Source organism: Aotus nancymaae, unplaced genomic scaffold, assembly GCF_030222135.1.
Source record: "Aotus nancymaae isolate 86718 unplaced genomic scaffold, 86718_ANA_hifiasm-v0.15.2.pri h1tg000048l, whole genome shotgun sequence".
NCBI classification, from domain to species: Eukaryota; Metazoa; Chordata; class Mammalia; order Primates; family Aotidae; genus Aotus; species Aotus nancymaae.
Window position 1 is genome coordinate 6,572,025 of NW_026988462.1, and position 20,948 is coordinate 6,592,972.

General features: G+C 38.1%; 1 protein-coding gene across 2 annotated transcripts in view; it reads right to left on the minus strand.

The window, feature by feature from the left end:
• The window catches only part of GPC6 (glypican 6), a 1,165,513-nt gene that overhangs the window by 121,249 nt on the left and 1,023,316 nt on the right, over positions 1 to 20,948 (minus strand). The gene's annotated exons all lie outside the window — the stretch shown is intronic.

Below are 20,948 nucleotides of genomic sequence, written 5' to 3' on the forward strand. Positions count from 1 at the left end.
CACAGGGAGGGGAACATCACATACTGGGGTCTGTTGGGGGTGGGGGGCTAGGGGAGGGATAGCAGGGGGTAGGGGGTTAGGGAGGGATAACATTAGGAGAAATACCTAACGTAGGTGATGGGGGGATGGAGGCAGCAAACCACCATGGCATGTGTATACCTATATAACAGTCCTGCATGATCTGCACATGTATCCCAGAACTTGAAGTATAATAAAAATAAATAAATAAACAGAAAAATAAAGAAATTACACTGAACTGAATTGAACTCAGTATTACCTAGAAAGATTTAGTTTTCTATTGAAAACGTCAGCTGTATTCAAAGTCTAAAAGCTACTGTGGCCTGGGGGAGAAAGAACAAGTTTTTTGGATTGGATCATAAGGACTTAATATAGAGTCAGAGTTTAAAGTTATGGGGTTGAAATCATCTCTGAGCAGGCTCTCTTGTTTAAATTAAAACATTCTCTCCTCTATCTCCTGTAGCAGAGCTTGTCTTCCTTTTTTTTTTGAGATGGAGTCTTGCTCTGTTGCCCAGGCTGGAGTGCAGTGGCGTGATCTCAGCTCACTGCAACCTCCACCTCCTGGGTTCAAGTGATTCTCCTGCCTTAGGCTCCTGAATAGCTAGGACTACAGGTGCACGCCACCATGTCCAACTAATTTTTTGTATTTTTAGTAGAGATGGGGTTTCACCTTGATAGCCACGATGCTTTCGATCTCTTGACCTCATGATCCACCCGCCTCGGCATCCCAAAATGCTGAGATTACAGGCATGAGCCACCTCACCCAGCTACAGAACTTGTCTTCAATAGGTAAGGCAAGAAGCTGTTTGATTTGTGCCGTAAAGTGGGGAAGTTTCTCTTTGGTGATTTCAGTGTTTCTGTTCCATGTTGAACCCTGATCATGGCACTAGGCCTGTAAGTTCTGAGACCTGCCAACTCATCTCTCCCAGCCATGATAAAAGTGCTCAGGTTAACCCTCTCCTAAGCAGGTGCCTTCCTGGTCTTGGGAAAAGGCAATCCTATTGATGACCCAGCACTACTAAACATAAAATTAATGGCCCCATTTACCCAAACTACTGGTTTCTCTGTTTTTATTCATTAGTTCAATTCATTTGCCTTTTTCCATAAACTAAGATAATACCTTTTTGATGCAAGTAGGCACCTATTTATTTTTCTTTTAATGTAGATCACCAGTCAGAATATGCTGCTTTATGCTGTTTCTTATCTGGTTTATGCTATTGCTAATTTTTAAAAAACACAATATAAATAAAAACATGAAAAAAAATTCGATTCTCATTTGAAGACTCCAAAGCCAGTATACAGTATACATTGGCTTAAAACTTCAGAATTATACTTAGTAAGATCCTTTGCAAACTTAAAAATTTGCTAAGGGTAGATTTCACGTTATGTATTTTTTTTTCTATCCACAGTAATAAGAACATTAACAACTATTATACTGATTAACTTCAGTAGTTCTTCTTAATCAAAATACCTGTTGATAAATCATTAAATAGTGTGAATGTATGCAAGTACATTGCAACACTGTATTCCTTTTACTAAAAAGCACACAAATTATTCAAATTCTTGGAAAGGATCAGAAAAAATTGCATGTGAAACATCTAGATAAAATAACATGAATGCGCTGATTATAATTATACATAGGTTTTTGTGCAGAATGGGAGGAAGACTGACACAGGACATAAATAGTGTGTTTGGGGCTTATATTCTTTTGATGACAAAGTTGTTTGTGAAAAAAAAGCTACCTGATAGAAGGCCAGATAAATCTACACAAATAATATGATGTCTACAAGTGGAAAAAAATTTAAAAACAAACATACATGTATTCATATGATATAGTCACCCCATCTCCAGTTCCCCTTTTTGTTGTAAATATTCATGACATAATAGGAAAGGTAGCTTTTCAGGAAACTTCTCCAATATTTTTAGAGGTCACTGTAAAGGGTCAGGTTCATAGCTATTGCCTGTAGAGGCCAAGTTCAAACACATGATGAGTTGAGAAAGAAGCAGTGGAAGGTCAGAGCTGTAGGCCCTGGGACTTGGGAAAGTCCTCAGAGTGAATGGTGGCTCTTCTTTGACCCCAGGCCCCCGGAGGAGAGAGGGTCTATGTGGCCCACCCAGCAGCCAAGTGCATCTGTGCTTGACTGGTTTGCTTCCCACCTGCCAGGCCAGCCTGTCATCAGTTAAGCTCCCTGGGTGTAAGGAGAACCTTCTTCTGACCTTGGGGCTGAGGAAAGCCATGCCTTGGGACATGATACCTCAGCCTCTCTCTCACCTCAAAGTGGAGAAAACACAAAACAACTTTGTGACGTCAAGGCAGTAGTTGGTAAGTTTCTCTGAAACCAGGGAAGTCACAACATGGCATAACTTACTCCAGACACTGTCATCCTGGGCTGTCTTAATTATCTCTGTGCCACTTATATTTTGAAATATTGGGAAGATTATTTTTAACTCTGCTCTTTGAGCTGTTTTCTTTTGCCAATTAAACCAGGACAGTTACAGTATGTCAGCTAATGATCAGTGGATCCTTTCTGCTTACATCTCCTGTGTCGCCCATTTTGTTTCTCCTTAAAGAAGACTGTTGCCTCCCCAAAGCGGTAAGCAATTTTTGTTTGAAGAAGAAAATTTAGATATATTAGAAATAACTGGTTTCTCAGCATGAGGTGTGGATGTACACAGAGAGACAATGACTCTGTTAGTAGAGGGTTGGTGGGGTGCATGTAGCAGCTCCACCAGAGTTGCCCAACCAAAGGCAAGGAGCCAGGATGCAGATAAAGCCGCGCCTCTGGGCCAAGGTGCTCCGTGTATAAGCATGGAGTTTCTGGTTAGGAATGAAGACTGTGGAGTCAGGTGCCCAGGTTTCAATCTAAACTCCTCCACTAAATGGCTGGGAGATAATATACAAGTCATTTAATTCACAAAGTATCTTAATCTATGCAATGGAGATTATGACAATATATACCTCATAATGGTGGTAGGCACAATGAAATGAGATTGTGCTTGCAAAGTTATTTAGCACAATGCTTAGCACATAACTAGCTCATAACAAAACTTAGCTTTTATAAGTCACCACCTCCAGGCACTGTAAAGGGAAAGGAAAGGACAGTTTGTAAGATTTTTTGGTGCAAGTATTGACAGCAATTGCTATGAGGAACAAAGGCGTACAAGGTACATGGATGACTTTAAGATGCATAGCTGATGCTCTTTTGGATGTTAGATTATTCTTTTGATAATAATTACCTTTTGATGGATGAGTTCATTAGTGAGAAATACAAAGCTGCATTATTTTCTCATGATGTGCTTCTTTGACAGTTAAAGATGATCACAATATCTTTGACACTCTTTTCACTGAGAGGTGGGGTTTATGTCCTGTCCCCTGAATCTGGATTGACTCAGTGACTCCTATGACTAATAGCCTATGGTAGATGTGACACTCTGCCAGTTTCCAGAGCTAGTATTTAAGAGACCACTTTTTGTCTCTTACAAGACTCTACTCTGAGATCACAGTGCTGGAGAGGGCATGTATAGGCATTCCAGGTGACGGTCCCAGTTGAGCCTAGATTTCCATCCACCCTTGCCAAGGTGCCAGACATATGAGCAAAGCCATCTTGAACCTTCCAGACCAGACTGTCTGAGAGCTGATCACCACTTGGTGACCCCAGTCAACACCACATGGAGCAGAAAAATCAACCAGTTGAGCCTTGCCTGAATTTCTGGTCCACAGTGATGTGGTTTGGCTGTGTCCCCACCCAAATCGCATCTTGAATTGTGGTTCCCATAAGCCCCACGTGTTGTGAGAGGGACCCAATGGGAGGTAATTGACTTATGGAGGTGGTTACCCTCATGCTGTTCTCATGACAGTGAGTGAATTCTCACAAGACGGTTCTTATAAGGGGCTTTTCCTCCCCTTTGCTCATACTATTCCTTACTGTTTCCATGTGAAGAAGGATGTGTTTGCTTCCTCTTCTGCCATGATTGTAAGTTTCCTGAGGCCTCCCCAGCCATGCAGAACTGTGAGTCAATTAAACCTCTTTCCTTTATAAATTACCCAGTCTCAGGCAGTTCTTGATAGCAGCATGAGAACAGACTAATACACACAGTGTACTGATTTATATTAGGATTGTTATTTTAATCTTCTAAATTTGAGGATAATGTATTTTGTGGCAAGAGAAAACTGAAAAAGCCAAATGACAATATTTATAAACTACTCAGATAATTTCCCCTTTTTGTTTGACAGGACCTAAATGTTCAGAATTCTAGTCAATTGATATTTAAGAGATTTAGCATTTATGATGTCCCCTCTGATTACAAACACTAGGATGGTCAAGAAAAAAATAAAATGTTGTCTAGAAGGGAACAGAAGGATTTGCTCTAACTTCTACAAGGCATTATGGTACACCAAAAGAATGCCAGCTAGCCTCAGGTGAAGAACCAGGTCTCCCTTGGGATGTGTGAGAAATACAGAGTAGGTCTGGAAGAAGGAAACAATTCTCATTTTTGTCTAAGTATTGACTTCATGAAGAGTGAAGTCTCTTGACACAGGGAGCTAGCCATTATCTGCTATGTCTGGATGGCAATGGATTAAAAACTATCTTACTGCTGTTTTTGGTAAGGGGATTCCTGAATGTTTATGTTCGCCTAGAATATAAATCTTAAGTGTGACTCTATATATTTATACATACACTTTCAATTTGCTTCTTGAGAAAAGGAGACATAAAACCAGAAATGGCCTTTCTGAATGCCATCAACTTTAACCTAGAAGAAAATGATTTTCAAAGTTGTTTTAGAGAAAGCGAGAAGAGAAGATAATTTTTTTAAATTATATGATATTCGATGAGAACATATGGACACAGGGAGGGAAACAACACACACCGGGGCCTGTAGAGGGGTGAGAGGGAAGGGGAGGGAGAGCATTAGGACAAATACCTAATGCATGTGAAGCTTAAAACCTAGATGACGGGTTCATAGGTGCAGCAAACCACCATGGCACATGTATACCTACATAACAAATGTGCATATTCTGCACATGTATTCTGGAACTTAAAGTAAAATTAAAAATTTTTTTAAATAAAATGATATGTTTTTAAGATTCGCCTAGGTAGAAAAAATTTTGAAAATTCAGTTCAAATAAGTTCAACTTAATCTAATAACTATTTGTTACGTGCCAAAGAGGGTCACCATAAATTGTTAATGGCACAGAAGCTGTCCATGGTGCTGCCTTCATGGAGTTTAGAATCTTTTTGAAGTGACATAGATGAAGCATACTAAAATTTAAAAAATAAATAAATAAAAACTTTCCTGCTTTTGGAAGAAATTTGAATTAAGATGATAATGTGTCATTTCAATGTTCTCATTCAGGCATCTAAATTTGTCCTTAATAATCTACTCTGTGAAAAATGAAATCTGAAAGCACAATCTACTTTATTGTTGTATCAGCATTCCATGGCACCCAGTTTTGCTCTTTCTTTTTAGAAGCAATGCTCACCTACTCTTACAGGTCTATTGCATGTTTGTTTTAGCTTAACCAAGATATTTTCCACACTGAGTATCATACAAAAGAATTTTTTAAAAATTAAGCAATTTAAAAAGCACTCTTGTAAATTCACTCACTGACACCCAGCTATTCATTAAAAGAAAAAGAAAAACATGGCTGCAGTGTTTATATATAGGCTGATTAATGCCCATGGCATGAATGTAATTAGGGGCACTGCTGTCTCCTGTGGCATGTTGGAGACAGGCACGCTGAATACACACGTCCTTTGCTTTCACCCAAATCGATGAATTAAAATGCTTGTGAGATCTTGGGCTGGAATGTGTTTCAAGAGAGGCTGGAAAGAGAGCACAGCTAGTGGGAACTGAGAAGTACATAACCACAGCAGGCAGCTAGGATCCAAATGACCCTGAAAGAGGGCCAACTTGGGACTAGAACTTACCCAGGCAGAAGGCCCCAGCCCCTTTTGGAGTTTTAAAACATTTTTGTTTCTGATTTTAAAAATTATCTCTGGCTTTGTTGCTCTCTAATCTGTTCTCTGACATTGCCAGCAGAGCTGTCCTTTAAAAATGTGAATTTGATTGGGCCACTGCCTCACTCTAAAGGCATAAAGTCTGACACTCTTAGCCTGGCATAAGAAAGGTCCTTCATCAAATTGGATAAAGAGTCAAGACCTATCAGTGTGCTTTATTCAGGAGACCCATCTAACGTGCAAAGACACACATAGGCTCAAAATGAAAGGATGGAGTAAAATTTACCAAGCAAATGGAAAGCAAGAAAAACAGGGGTTGCAATCCCAGTCTCTGACAAAACAGGCTATAAACCAACAAAGTTATAAAAAGACAAAGAAGGGCATTACATAATAGTGAAGGGATCAATTCAACAAGAACTATCTATCCTAAATATATATGCATCTAATACAGGAGCACTCAGATTTATAAAACAAGTTGTTAGACACCTACAAAGAGACTTAGACTCCCACACAATAATGGTGGGAGACTTTAACACCCCACTGTCAATATTAGATCAATGAGATAGAAAATTAACAAGGATATTCAGGACTTGAACTCAGATCTGGATCAAGTGGACCCAATAGACATCTACAGAACTCTTTGCCCCAAATCAACAGAGTATACATTCTTCTCAGTGCCACATGACACTTACTCTAAAACTGATCACATATTTGGAAGTAAAACACTCCTCAGCAAATGCAAAAGACCAGCAATCATTAACACAGTGCAATCAAATTAGAACCACGATTAAGAAACTCACTGAAAACCACACAACTACATGGAAACTGAACAACCTGCTCCTGAATGACGTCTGGGTAAATAATGAAATTAAGGCAGAAATCACAAAGCTCTTTGAAACCAATGAGAGCAAAGATATGATGTACCAGAATCTCTGGGACATAGTTAAAGCAGTGTTAAGAGGGAAATCTATAGCAGTAAATGCCCACATCACAAAGCTAGAAATATCTCAAATTGACACCCTAACATCACAATTAATAGAGCTAGAGAACCAAGAGCAAACTAATCCAAAAGCTAGCAGAAGAAAAGAAATAACTAAGATCAGAGAGAAGAGACACATACACACACACACACACACACACACAACTTCAAAAAATCAATGAATCCACGAGTTGTTTTTATAAAAAAAATTAACAAAATAGAAAGACTGCTAGCTAGGCTAATAAAAAAGAAAAGAGAAGAATCAAATAGACACAATAAAAAATGACACCGGAGATATCACCACTGACCCCATAGAAATACAAACTACCATCAGAGAATACTATAAAAACCTCTATGCAAATAAACTAGAAAATCTATAAGAAATGGAAAACTTTCTGGATACATACACCCTCCCAAGAATAAACCAGGAAGAAGTCAAATACCTTAATAGAACACTAACAAGTACTGAAATTGAGGCAGTAATTAATAGCCTACCAACCAAAAAAAGCCCAGGACCAGAGAGATTCACAGCTGAATTCTACCAAAGGTATAAAGAGGAGCTGGTACCATTCCTTCTGAAACTATTCCAAACCATTGAAAAGGACGGACTCTTCCCTAACTCATTTTATGAAGCCAGCATCACACTGATACTGGGCAGAGACACAACAAGAAAAGAAATCTTCGGGCTAATATCCCTGATGAACATCAATGTGAAAATTCTCAATAAAATACTGGCAAACTGAATCCAGCAGCACATCCAAAAACTTATCCATCACTATTATGTCAGCTTCATCCCTAGGATGCAAGGCTGATTCAACATATGCCAATCAATACATGCAATCCATCACATAAACAGAACCAAAGACAAAAACCACATGATTATCTCAGTCGATGTAGCAAAGACCTTTGATAAAATTCAACATCTCTTCATGTTAAAAACTCTCAATAAGCTAGGTATTGATGGAACATATCTCAAAATAACAAGAGCTATTTATGACAAACCTGCAGCTAATATATTGAATGGGAAAAACCTGGAAGCATTCCCTTTGAAAACCAGTACGACACAAGGATGACTTCTCTCATCCCTCATGTTCAACATAGTATTGGAAGTTCTGGGCAGGGCAATTAGGCAAGAGAAAGAAGTAAAGCATATTCAAATAGGAAGAGAGGAAGTCCAATTGTCTCTGTTTGCAGAGGACATGATTCTATACTTAGAAAAGACCACCGTCTCAGCCCCAAAACTCGTTAGGCTGATAAGCGACTTCAGCAAAGTCTCAGGATATAAAATCAATGTGAAAATATCACAAGCATTTCTTTGTACCAACAATAGAGAAGCAGAGAACTAAACCATGAATGAACTCCCATTCACAACTGCTACAACAAGAATAAAATCCTTAGGAATACAACTAACAAGGGATGTGAAGGACCTCGTGAAAGAGAAGTATAAACCACTGCTCAAGGAAATAAGGGAGAACACGAATGGAAAAACATTCCACCCTCATGGATAGGAAGAATGAATATCATGAAAATGGCCATACTGCCCAAAGTAATTTATAGATTCAATGCTATTCCCATCAAACTACCATTGACATTCTTCACAAAATCAGGAAAAACTACTTTAAATTACATATGGAATCAAAGAAGACCCATATAGCCAAGACAAAGAACAGAGTTGGAGGCATCATGCTATCTGATTTCAAACTATACTACAAGGATTTCAAACTATGCTACAGTAACAAAAACAGCATGGTTCTGGTACCAAAACAGATATATAGACCAATGGAACAGAACAGAGACCTCAGAAATACCACCACACGTCTACAACCATCTGATCTTCGATAAATCTGACAAAAACAAGCAATAGGCAAAGGATTTCTTGTTTAATAAATGGTGCTGGGAAAACCGGCTAGCCATATGCAAAATATTGAAACTGGACCCCTTCCTTACATCTTACACAAAAATTAACTCAAGATGGATTAAAAACTTAACTGTAAGACTTGAAACCATAAAAACCCCAGAAGAAAACCTAGGCGATACCATTCAGGACATAAGCATGGGCAAAGACTTCATGACGAAAATGCCAAAAGCAGTTGCAACAAATGCCAAAATTGACAAATGAGATCTAATTAAACCAAAGGGCTTCTGCACAGCAAAATAAACTACCATCAGAGTGAACAGGCAAACTACAGAATGAGAGAAATTTTTTGCAATCTACCCATCTGACAAATGTCTAATATCCAAAATCTACAAGAAACTTAAAAAATGTACAAGAAAAAAAATCCTCATCAAAAAGTCAGCAAAGGATATGAACAGACACTTTTCAAAAAAAACATTTATGCAGCTAACAAACATGAAAAAACTCAACATGACTGATCATTACAGAAATGCAAATCAAAACCACAATGAGATGCCATCTCATGCCAGTCAAAATGGCAATTATTAAAATGTCAAGAAACAATAGATGCTGGCAAGGCTGTGGGGAAATAGGAAGGCTTTTACACGGTTGGTGAAAATTACACTGTCGGTGAAAATGTAAATTAGTTCAACCATTGTGGAAAACAGTATGGCAATTCCTCAAGAATCTAGAACCAGAAATACTAATTTACTCAGCAATCCCATTACTGGGTATATAGCCAAAGGAATATAACTCATTCTACTATAAAGATAACTTATTCTACTATAAAGACACATGCACACGTACATTTATTGCAGCCCTATTTATAATGGCAAAGACATGGAACCAACCCAAACACCCACCAATGATAGACTGGATAAAGCAAACGTGGTACAGATAGATACACCATGGAATATACCATGCAACCATAAAATGGAATGAGATTGTGTCCTTTGTAGGGATATGGATGAAACTGGAAGCCCTTCATCCTCAGCAAACTAACACAAGAACAGACAACCAAACACTACATATTCTCACTCATAGGTGGGAGTTGAACAATGAGAGCGTGTGGACACAGGGAGGGGAACATCACAACCCAGGGCCTGATGAGGGGTGGGGCATGAGGGAAGGGAACTTAGAGGATAGGTCAACAGGTGCAGCAAACCACCATGGCACACGTATATCAATGTAACAAACCTGCATGTTCTGTTTATGTATCCTGGAACTTAAAGTAAAATAAAATAAAAATATAAAAAGAAATGCCCTTTGTATGCTGCTCCCTATCTACTGCATCAGCCTTGCCTGATATCACTCCTGGCACCTCTGCCCCTATACAAGGATTCTTCCTTTCAGCTCAAACAGAACTCTTTAAACAACATTGAACTTGGAGTTCTTCCCAATATACAAGCCATCCTGAAACCAATGCCAGACATATTTTTATAAACACAGCTTTGCTGTCATTCTACCTGCTCAAGAGCTTCCAAGGACTCAAGTTTAAAAAGAGATTCATAATCAGACTCCACTCCTGGCTTCTCATTCATTTCTCACTACTCAACATGTCCTAGGGTTTTCTGCTATTACAAATGATGCTGTAGTAAATACCCTTGTACATAATTCAACTCATGTACAAATACATCTATTGGATAAAGTCTTAGAAGTGAAACTGCTGAGTCAAAGATGTGGGCTTATAAAAATTTGATAGTTTTTCCAAAATTCTCTTCATAAAGGCTGTACTTATTTATATCTCACCAGCAATACCTGACAATATCTGATTCTCTAAGTCTCAAACGTTGATATGTTAAAGTTTGGACCTTTGTCCATCTGTAAGAGTGAGAAATTGGCATCTCGGTGTGTTTCTACCCTGAAATTCCCTCATTAAAGGTAGACTTGGACATCTTTTAATATGTTTAAAAGCTATTTGTTTCCAGTGCTTTGTCTCTTCCTCTTCTTTGTCTACTTATTTTACTATTGGATCTTTTTTCATTTTGATATAAAAATAGTTTCTTTTAAAAAAAATCAAGAAAACCCACCCTTTGTTTCATGAATTAACAAGATTTTCCCCTAGTCATTGTTTATTTTTTCTCTTCATTCATGGTGAATTTTGCTATGCAGAAATTTTGAATTTTTATAGTTAAATTTACCAATCATTTGTTTATATTCCCTCAGTCTTGGGGATACTTACACAGGTCTTCTTCTTTTCAAGTTCACCTCTATGACCTTATCTATCAACATTTATAGTTTCACTCACAGGCCTCATTAAATACCGGTCAGACGCTCTCCTGTCCCAGGGCCTTCTTCCTGGAATATTTTCTCTCTAGATATAGACGTAACACATTCTCTTATTTTCTTCAGGTCTCTACCCAAATGCCCTGTCTCAGAAAAGCTTTCTCGAATGACCCTACGACTCCTAATCACCTTCCCATTGCTTGACTCTTCATAGCAATGATCACCTGCTGACCTCTATTATATGTATATTTGTTATTGTTCCTCTTTTCCCAAATAGTATGGAATTTTCAAAAAGGAAAGGATTTTGTTTGTTTTGGTTATTGCTATAATTCCAACCTCTAGAACAATACTTGGATCCTAAGAGGTGTTATTAAACATTTGTTAAAAGAATTGTTAGAATAAATTTTAAAAATCTTTCTGTATTTTCTTCCAGAAAGTTCTTAAAAACTAACTTGCTACCTTCTCCTCTGCTCTAAAACATCCCCTCCCTACTCCCCTGCCATGAACACCATCACAAATGCCCACAAAACTTTATTAGCACTGGTCTACAGGATAAATGGCCCCTTGGTAGCTTTTGATGAGTTATAACATAGATGAAGAGTTTCTGTGGGAATTCAGAATCTTATTGTACTTTTTTATTAGGTAGAAATAACTTTTTAGTTCTTTTAGCTTGAAATTGAAAAGTGTGGCTGCTTTTGCTTCTGTCAGAGGTTATTTCTAGGTTAAGCTAAAAAAAAAAAAAAGATGTTGATATTTTTGGCTTTACCAAACGAGGTAGTTCCTGCTGCTTTTCAAGACTTTAAGTTTGTCTTTAACTTTCAAGACAATCCCTGTGATGAATGTCATTTTGGTTTCTTCCTTGTAATTTGTCCACATTCAGTAAACATCAAATTGTTGATTGTCTTTTTCTCATTCTGCCAATCCGGTATGGTGTTTAGGTTCATACAAAATACCTTTAAAAAAGATCAGACCGTGACTAGGAATCAGATGTAGCTACAGAAATCATAGTGCCACAGAGCGAGGTTAAACAATAGAAAGTAGAAGTGAACCAATTAAATGCAACTTAAAACAGTGCACAGATATCAGATTCAAAAATAAAACAGGGACAGCCATCCAGAATAATGAAAGTAACCAAAGAACTAAAGCCAAATAAAAGATAATTTAATGAAAACAACTGTTTACTTTGAAACCAAATCCACGAAGAGGAGGAGAGAACAAATATACAAACTAAATTCATTCTGAAACCAATGAAAACAAAGAGACTTATTTTGCTACAACACTGCAAAAGAAAACGCAAATTGTGGTGAAAAATAACTCACCAGTAGTCCTCGCACAGTGCAGAAATTAGAATCTACAGGATGCATTTTCTGACATTGGCTTCTTTTTAGGAGAATGATGCGTTGTATTTCATAAAAACATAATGTATTCGTGTAAGCATCATCTCATTGCCATATCTTTGAGATGTTTAGTTACATCATAAGCCAGGAAGAGTAGGCCTCATAAATCATGAATTTGATGGACATCAAAGTATATACTACCAACCGTAACTCTTTATTTAAATTTTTATTGCTGATTCTTCATAGGAATAAGTTTTAATGTCATTTGTAGCTTGGAATGTTCAAATAATTCACGTCAACCTATCATTCCTTGCCTTGATGACGAGTCACAGAATTTAGGGGGTAAAGAGTTCTTAAAGATCTTTCTGAGAGAAGAATTGTGTGTATGTTTCTAGTGCCTCCCACAGTGTTTTCATAGCTAGTGGATTAATTTGGACCAACCCAAAGCAACTCATGCAATGTAAACAGCAGCTCCTGGAGCAGTAGCCCCAGTGTCCGCTCTTACTCCATCTGGTATACCAAGTGCCTGAACTGCACAAATAGTGTCAACATGCTTACCCAGCATCTTATTTACTTACTAAATTCCAAGTGCTTCACCATTTTACAAGAGAATATTGAAAGAGAAAGCACAGATGATTGATAGAGACAAAGCATTTTTGTCCTATCTAAGATTTTTTTTTCATTCTTAGCTGCAATTAAAGCTTCCCTCTAAGTCTCTCGTAGTGACTGTTCTTTTAGCATAGGCACCGTGATCCTGAATTATCCTTCATAAAGCTATAAAAGCATTCACATTGCTCCTTCCTCTTTATTAACTTGCAGATTTCACTTTAAATCCTTAAAAGCTTGGATGGTCTTTCCATTCCCCCTGCTGAGAGGCAGCATGGAGAGAGGCATGATCATAAGATGTGCCTCAGGCCTTGAGGCTTGGTACCACTGGCCACACGCTCTGTGACCTGGGGCAACTTACTTAACCTTTGTTAGTTTTAGGATTCATTTATGTTAGCGGGGGACTCCTCCTACTTCACTGTGGGGGTGGGGGGGTGTTTAAATGCCACACCAGACAGGCAGCACAACTAATGCCTATTATTGTATTGATTGTTATTTTATATATATATAAAATATACATATTTCATATATATTTATATATATAAATTAAATATATATTTATATAATTTTTGTGTGTGTGTGCAGACAGTAAACCTTTATTACTGTGTGAACACAGACACCATGGTGCATGATAGACAATTTCAGCACCATGATCGCTGGGGACAGAGCTGCGCTGGACAGCTCTGCAGTGCACGGTGGCGCCACACCGGGCCGGCTGTCACTGCCAGCTGAGGCGCTAACAGCGTCGCCTGGGAGAAAACCTGGAAACCATCTAATGACGCAGGTGATTTAGGGGTGTCTCTCTATAAACCAAAAGAAACGTACACTTAAATAAGCAAATATAAAATACAAAAAAGACAAGTAGACCTGGTGTTCTGTGTCAGGTAGAATCTAAAAGAGATATATATATCTTTATGGATGGGAGAGTTTCTTTTACTTCCCCACAAAGGTTATATGGAAGGTATGACTTATCATCATCCCTGAAATGACAAAACCTTACTAAGAGAGGGCTGTATCCAGTTCAACCTCTTTATGAACGAAGAAGGACTCTGAGTCTCAGGGACACAAGGAGCCAGGTGATGTGGCTGGGCACGTGTGGCAGAACCGTGACTGTGGCCCCAGTCTCTGTCTTTTGGCCATGTATCTTTCTATTTCACGCTGCCTCCTTCTCTACAATCAGTCCATCTATCGATCATCAAGAAATAGGACCAGTTGCTCTCACCTGTAATCCCAGCACTTTGGGAGGCCGAGGCGGGCGGATCACGAGATCAAGAGATCAAGACCACCCTGGCCAACATGGTGAAACCTCATCTCTACTAAAAATATAAAAAAAAAAAAAAAAAAAAAAAAAAAAAAATTAGCCGGGCGTGGTGGTGCTTGCCTATAGTCCCAGCTAGGGAGGCTGAGGCACGAGAATTGCTTGAAACCAGAAAACGGAAGTTGCAGTGAGCCAGGATTGCACCACTGCACTCCAGCCTGGCGATAGAGAGAGACTCTGTCTCAAAAAAAAAAAAAAAAGAAAAGAAAAGAAATAAGACCAGTTAAAATGTCTTGAAATGTCTTTGAACTACAAAAGTCTAAACTTTTCACCAGCATATTGCAGTTAACCAATTCTTCTATTTCTCCCTCCTTTGCCCTAAAAGTTAATAAACCAAATCACCCCAGAGACCATTTGTTCCTATAGTACAAGGGCTTGCAGGCTACATGGAATGAATCACAAACCTCTCCCAGAACCAATGAAAAATAAACAAATGAAAAGTCAGATGTGTTGTAGAACTCCCCATTGAATCCAGGCAGAGTGATTAGTGAGCAATTCAGTAAGCAATGGGAGCCCTTTTCTCCTACTTGTGTGTGTGCTGGTATTATTAAAAAAAAAAAAAAAAAAATATATATATATATATATATATATATATATTATTCGTTGCTCAGTGCCATGTGAACCAAAATGAAAATGGAAAAAAAAAAAAAAGCACAATATGTCCTGTAATCATGGGTCAGCATACCCAAAGAAGAAAAGTTGAATTGTTTTACAAAAAGAAAAATCTCATTTTAGACAGTGAATGACTTCATCTCTTTTCATCTCTGATTCACCCCATGAAATGGCAAGATGACTTTTGTTATTTCTCTTACCTTTGCATCTTGTTTAAAGCTATCTTCAAAATGCTGCATGGTGAAGATAAAGATCACTTTCCAGATGAGGAGGGAGAGAGGGAAAAAGGGAGGAGGAGTCAGAAAGAGAAAGTGAGGGGGATGAAGAGAGAAGCAAAGATGAGAAAGACACATCTTTTGTCATGTAGTATTTTCAATGGGCCTGGTGCTGTTCTAATAGCTTTAGGGCATTGAGATTAGTTTTATCTTCCCAACACAATAATGAAGTAGGAACTACTATTATCCGCTTTAATGGTCAGGGAAACTAAGACCCTGGAAGTGAAATAACCTGCTCAGACTCAAGGTTGCAAAGGGATAGGGAAGGTCCTATTCAGCACAGGTGAAAAATAACATTAGTGCCTTTGCCTGGCCTTGTCATTCTAGCCAAGGAGAACTGCAGGAGTCTCAGAGAGGTGAACATGATAGGGTGTGTGTGTGTGTGTGTGTGTGTGTGTGTGTGTGTCTTTAACAAGAGTGAGGTGCATGTGTCTTTAACAAGAGTGAGGCAGGGGAATCACTGTCTGCTCCAGGGCATTAAAATTATACTTCTCTGTCCCTGGTCCTTTATGAGACTGCATTAAACAAACAAGTGCCGCTGGGAACTGCAGTCAGCAGTCTTGAAAGCTGTGGGCCCATACTTTCTCTTTCTGACTCTTCTCTTGGTGTTCAGACTCTTTCAGAACTTGCCAGTGAAAAGTAGCCTTGTCGATTTTGAGAATGCAGTGGTATATTCTGGTCTTAGAAGATGCATATGATTGGAGAAAGAATATTTCACCCTAGCCATAAAATGAAAGGTAACTTTATTTGTTTTTAGAAAGATGTAGCTACATTTTTATTAGATTTTTAAAACTTCAAATGTTTTCTTTTAACGTGTTTGTTATACAAAGTTTGGAAAAAGAAGATGAGGAGGAGAATAAAAATCATCTGTAATTAACTGAGACAGAATACTTTGTGACACTTTCTTTCAGATGTTAACTCTAACAGGCATAATATTAGGGTCAGGCTATGTATGCAATGCTTACCCTTTGTTTTCAATTCAATAGCATATAGTTAGATATCTCCTCATTATTCTATGAAAGCATCCTTTTTACTGGCTGCATGATATCCCCTATCAGCAATGTACTATAACCTCTGTAACCGTTGTCTCATTGTTGGCTTTATAGATTGTTAACTGATTTTGCACTATTCTAAAATAGACTCCTTATCTCAGATTTGTCCCTATTTCTGATTATCTACTTAAGATAGATTTCTTTAAATTGACAGTTATTTATTCATTTAAGAACAGAGTATAGTAATCATATTTTTATTAATAAACATAAAAATTCAAACGTATACTTTAGTATAGAATTCTTATAGAGAGATAAATGAAGGCAAAAAATATAGCTCTGATTCCACAATGTAATATATTTCCTACCCATTTAAGCAGACATTCTATGTGTAGATTTAAACTTTTAGATTTTAAAACAGATCATTTGTTTCCCTCGTGCAATCATAAAGGGGTTTAAGTGCCTAAAAAGAAGACACAGGCTCTAGTCCTGCCTGCACCACATCGGCATCTGACATCAAGCTCACGAATTCCTATCTGTAAAATTAAATGCTTGAATCTGTAAATATCTCATGGACTTTCTGGTTCCTAAATTGTATGAATCTATGACTAGTTTGGTCAACTAGGAGGGAGTGCAGTAAAGCACCTGGAGTCAATCAGATCAGGAATATTGGGCAGGTGTCCAGAAAAACCAAAGAGAAAGTGGGCAGAGGCAAACCGATCCCAGACTCAGGCTCAGGTTGGGGACGAAAGTGGACAGAGGTCTCAGTGTCAGTGGTAGAAGCGGGTGGTGGAGACGAAGAAAAGCTGTAGGGATGCAGCCCATGGAAGCAAACACAAGCCGTGTGGGTTGGGAGGATGAACCCTGGGGGAGATGATTAAAAAGACAGAAGGACTGCTGAGATTTGTGCCCTGCCACAAAAATACTTGACCTTTACTTTTGGTTTCATTCTTAAGACTGTTTCCTCTCAAAATAATATTAAAGCAAAGAAAAATTATGTAGAAGGTAGGCTTTCAAGAACCAATAGGAAGACATCAATATCATAGGAAAATGGGTCACAGGCCCATCAATCCATCTGAGACCACAATGCCAGCAAAGCAGGGTTTTAACTATGGGGACAGTATTATCAAACTGTGCGTGACATTGTGTTAATGACAGACATTTTGAGGAGGCAATAATAAAAGATGTAGGTATAGATACATATAGGTTCATCACATAGTCATTATCCAGATTCAAAAGCGAATGTGTGGCTTAGTTGTTGAGGGGTCAACTGTTAACATCCACTTCCCATGTACCTGCAGGAAGTGGTACATGTAGTATCTCATTTAATCTCCTTGATTCTAACAGGTAGATGTTATTCTTACCCTTATTTTGAAAAAAAAAAAAAAAAGAAAAAGAAAAAGAAAAGAAAACAAGTTTAGTGGAGTGAGAGGTTCTGTACTGAGAACAGAATTGGATGCCCTCCCAGATCCTGAGCCCGCAGCATCCAAGCTTTCCACCATTAATGTCTCTGCTTCTAAGCACTAATAAGTATGTTAAATGTCCATACTCAAAAGGCAATGTGCACGGCCAGGAAATGCTTCCATAATTTGTCACAATATTATAATAAGAGTCATGAAATATGAGAGATGTTCTTCAGTAAGGGAAACCTTTGTTGTCTTGGTCAAATAAAGCACCCCATGTTCTTGATGTTCTTTTGAATGATTTCCTCTTATTTTCCTTAGGTACCTATGCAAGGTTTTCAGACAAAAGAATGAAAAAAATGTCTACTCACTTAGGAATGAAATAGAAAAAAAAATCAGAATATCTACTATTTGATGATAGAATCAACACTCCAAAAATTGATTTACAGTGCCTTCCCATCTGTGTCCTTATCTAGTTTCAAGAGACTTAGGTAAGGTCATTTTTGCTAATACTCTTGAATTAACCTTAAGATACCTTTGAGTATTTAAAGATCAATAATACCACTTTTTCAAAGCAAACATGCATCTTAAAAACTGGTGAAAAGATTATTCTAAGAAAGGGAATAGATAATTTGGGGCTACTGAAAGACAATGAAAGGGATTAATTTTAAAGAAAAAGCATACTGATGTGTTCTAGAAAGGAATCATATCTATGTATAATCAGTTTGTTGGCTGCTATACTTTTCAAAAATGTGGCTGTCTTTCACATGCTGCATGTAACAATGTTCAATAAATTTGCAAAAACTGTTTTATTCTAAAGTCTGTGGAGCTCCTAATTCTGTGGTTAGCATGGACACATCTGCCTATCCTAAGTACCTCCTGGAACTGCAAAATATCACCTGCAATTTACACCTTAGCAAGATGGCAGATGTGCTGGAAGATACCTTGTGTAATTATTTTCCATTCTTCTTAATCATTCAGAATTTCAGATCTAGGCTTGAAGTTGCAGTTTAGCAACCCCACTAGCCTCTCCACTGTTAGCTGTTTAACTTCATCTGTATTTAATTTTTGTTTCTTTCATATTTCTTCTACACATATTCCCAGATGCCTTTAGGAAATAGGTCCATTCTGAATATATTACATAAATAAACTGCAATAGGGGAAGGCCTCTTCATTTTGAAAATGCCACACTGCACAACAGCTGAAAGGAAGGCTCATTGAGTAATATTAGCTTGCGTTTCTACGGGAGCACTGTAAGTGCTTTTTTCCCCAAAGCACTTAACATAACAAAATTGCCTCACTCATCATGGCAAAGCAGTCACCTTTAGAGTGGTGCATGAAGCTGTTTTTCAGGATGGAGTCACACTTCAGATGGGGCAAGAAATGAAGAAGAATTCTGTGTTGAGTGGCAACGGTGGGGAAATTTAAGCAGGCAGAATAAAATAACTTAGTTGGAGTTGGGTCAGAACCCTGAGACTAACAACTATATTGACACTAGACTATGCTGAGAAAGGCTAGTGGTTCTTTTTTGAATAAACCCATTCTGACTCTTGGCAGAAAGATGTGTCTACTGCATACATATTATACATCCATCTCTTTTCCTTCATATATATTTATTATGTATAAGTCTTTAGAATATCAAAAACATTTTGACCCAGAAAATGTGTATTTGTTCTTTTAAACTTGCATTAGACTGTACGTATTTACTAATACTATTCCATCTACTTCCAAGCTAACCCTTATAGTTTACCATTTGCATATCAATAAACTAAACCCAGTGTCTCAGAAACCAACGCTTCCTAAACTTTATTACAAAATTATATTGACTGGACAACCAATCTCTTCCCCATTTCTCCTAAGTTATCTGACGCACCCCTGGCTCCACACACCCAGGCCACAAGAAGACTGAGTCTGGACTTCCATTTTTGTTGTTGGTGAGAAAAAAGAGGCTTTAAAAATCATTAATTTATTTTTAAAGGCTAACTAATAACATCACCATAGTGTAAAAAATTTAAAAGATTTAAAATATAATGAAAAATATAATGCTCATAATAGCACCTTTGAGATTAAAAATGGGTGGGCCAGACACTTAACCCTTCATGTTAGTATAACTTTTGAACGACTAAGTCGTTGAAGATCAATGAGACTCAGAAGAACTAAGGGCTCTCAACTCTTGACTTCATTGACAGTTAAAGAGCATTATCATTTTCTCTACTCATTCATTTGATCAGTCAACATACTCTGAGTACCTGTGAGGTGTAGGACTCTGTATTTGCTGCCAGACTTTAGGAAAGACAGACAAGCAACACTTGCAATAATAATTCAGTGTGTTGAGGGCTAAACAGGAAACATATACCAAGTGCAATGGATCCTTGAAGAAAGAGTATTTAAGTCAGTCTGGGCAGGGAAAGGGGAGCATAGATAACTGCGGCTGGATTTTTGAAGTTTGCTAGAATTGCTAGAAGTCACCGCCAAATGAAAAAGAAAGACTGAGAGAGGGTGGGGAATAGTGGAAGTTGGAATATTAGACAAGGAGAACAGCAGTCAGAATAAACAAGGAGACAGTGAAAAGTGTAACAACTGCAGGAGAATGAGAGGTCAGATTCTAAGGGAAAAGAATAGAAATTTTCCTTCCAACTCTGCTGCTATGTTCTTTAGCATTCTTGGGAATAATGCCAACAAAACAAATTGATAATATAAATCATGTATGCGGATGGCATACACTTATACAGATCTAATTTACAAAATCATACATGGCACAAATTAAGCAACTGTGATATGTTCTGACAGGCTTTTCTTGTAATTTGGCCCTATACTATTTTGTTCAATCAGTTCCTGCTCCTCACTTTTCCTTCTCTGTAAGTTTTACCCACATTCCTTGCCCTTTACACTTCTTGCTGTCTCTCCCTTCTCGTTTTCACCTTCCTCCCCGTGATGGTTAATACTGAGTGTCAACTTGATTGGATTGAATGATGCAAAGTGCTGATCCTGGGTGTGTCTTTGAGGGTGTTGCCAAAGGAGATTAACATGTGAATCCGTGGACTGGGAAAGGCAGGCTCACCCTTAATCTGGGTGGGCACCATCTAATCAGCTGCCAGTATGGCTAGAATAAAAGCAGGCAGAAGAACCTGAAAATTCTAGACTGTCTTAGCTGCCCAGCCTTCATCTTTCTCCCATGCTGGATGCTTCCTGCCCTCAAACATCAGACTCCAGGTTCTTCAGGTTTGGGGCTCGAACCGGCTTCCTTGCTCCTCAGCCTGCAGATGGCCTATTGTGGGACCTTGTGATTGTGTGAGTCAATATTCCTTAATAAAATCCCCTTTATATAGAC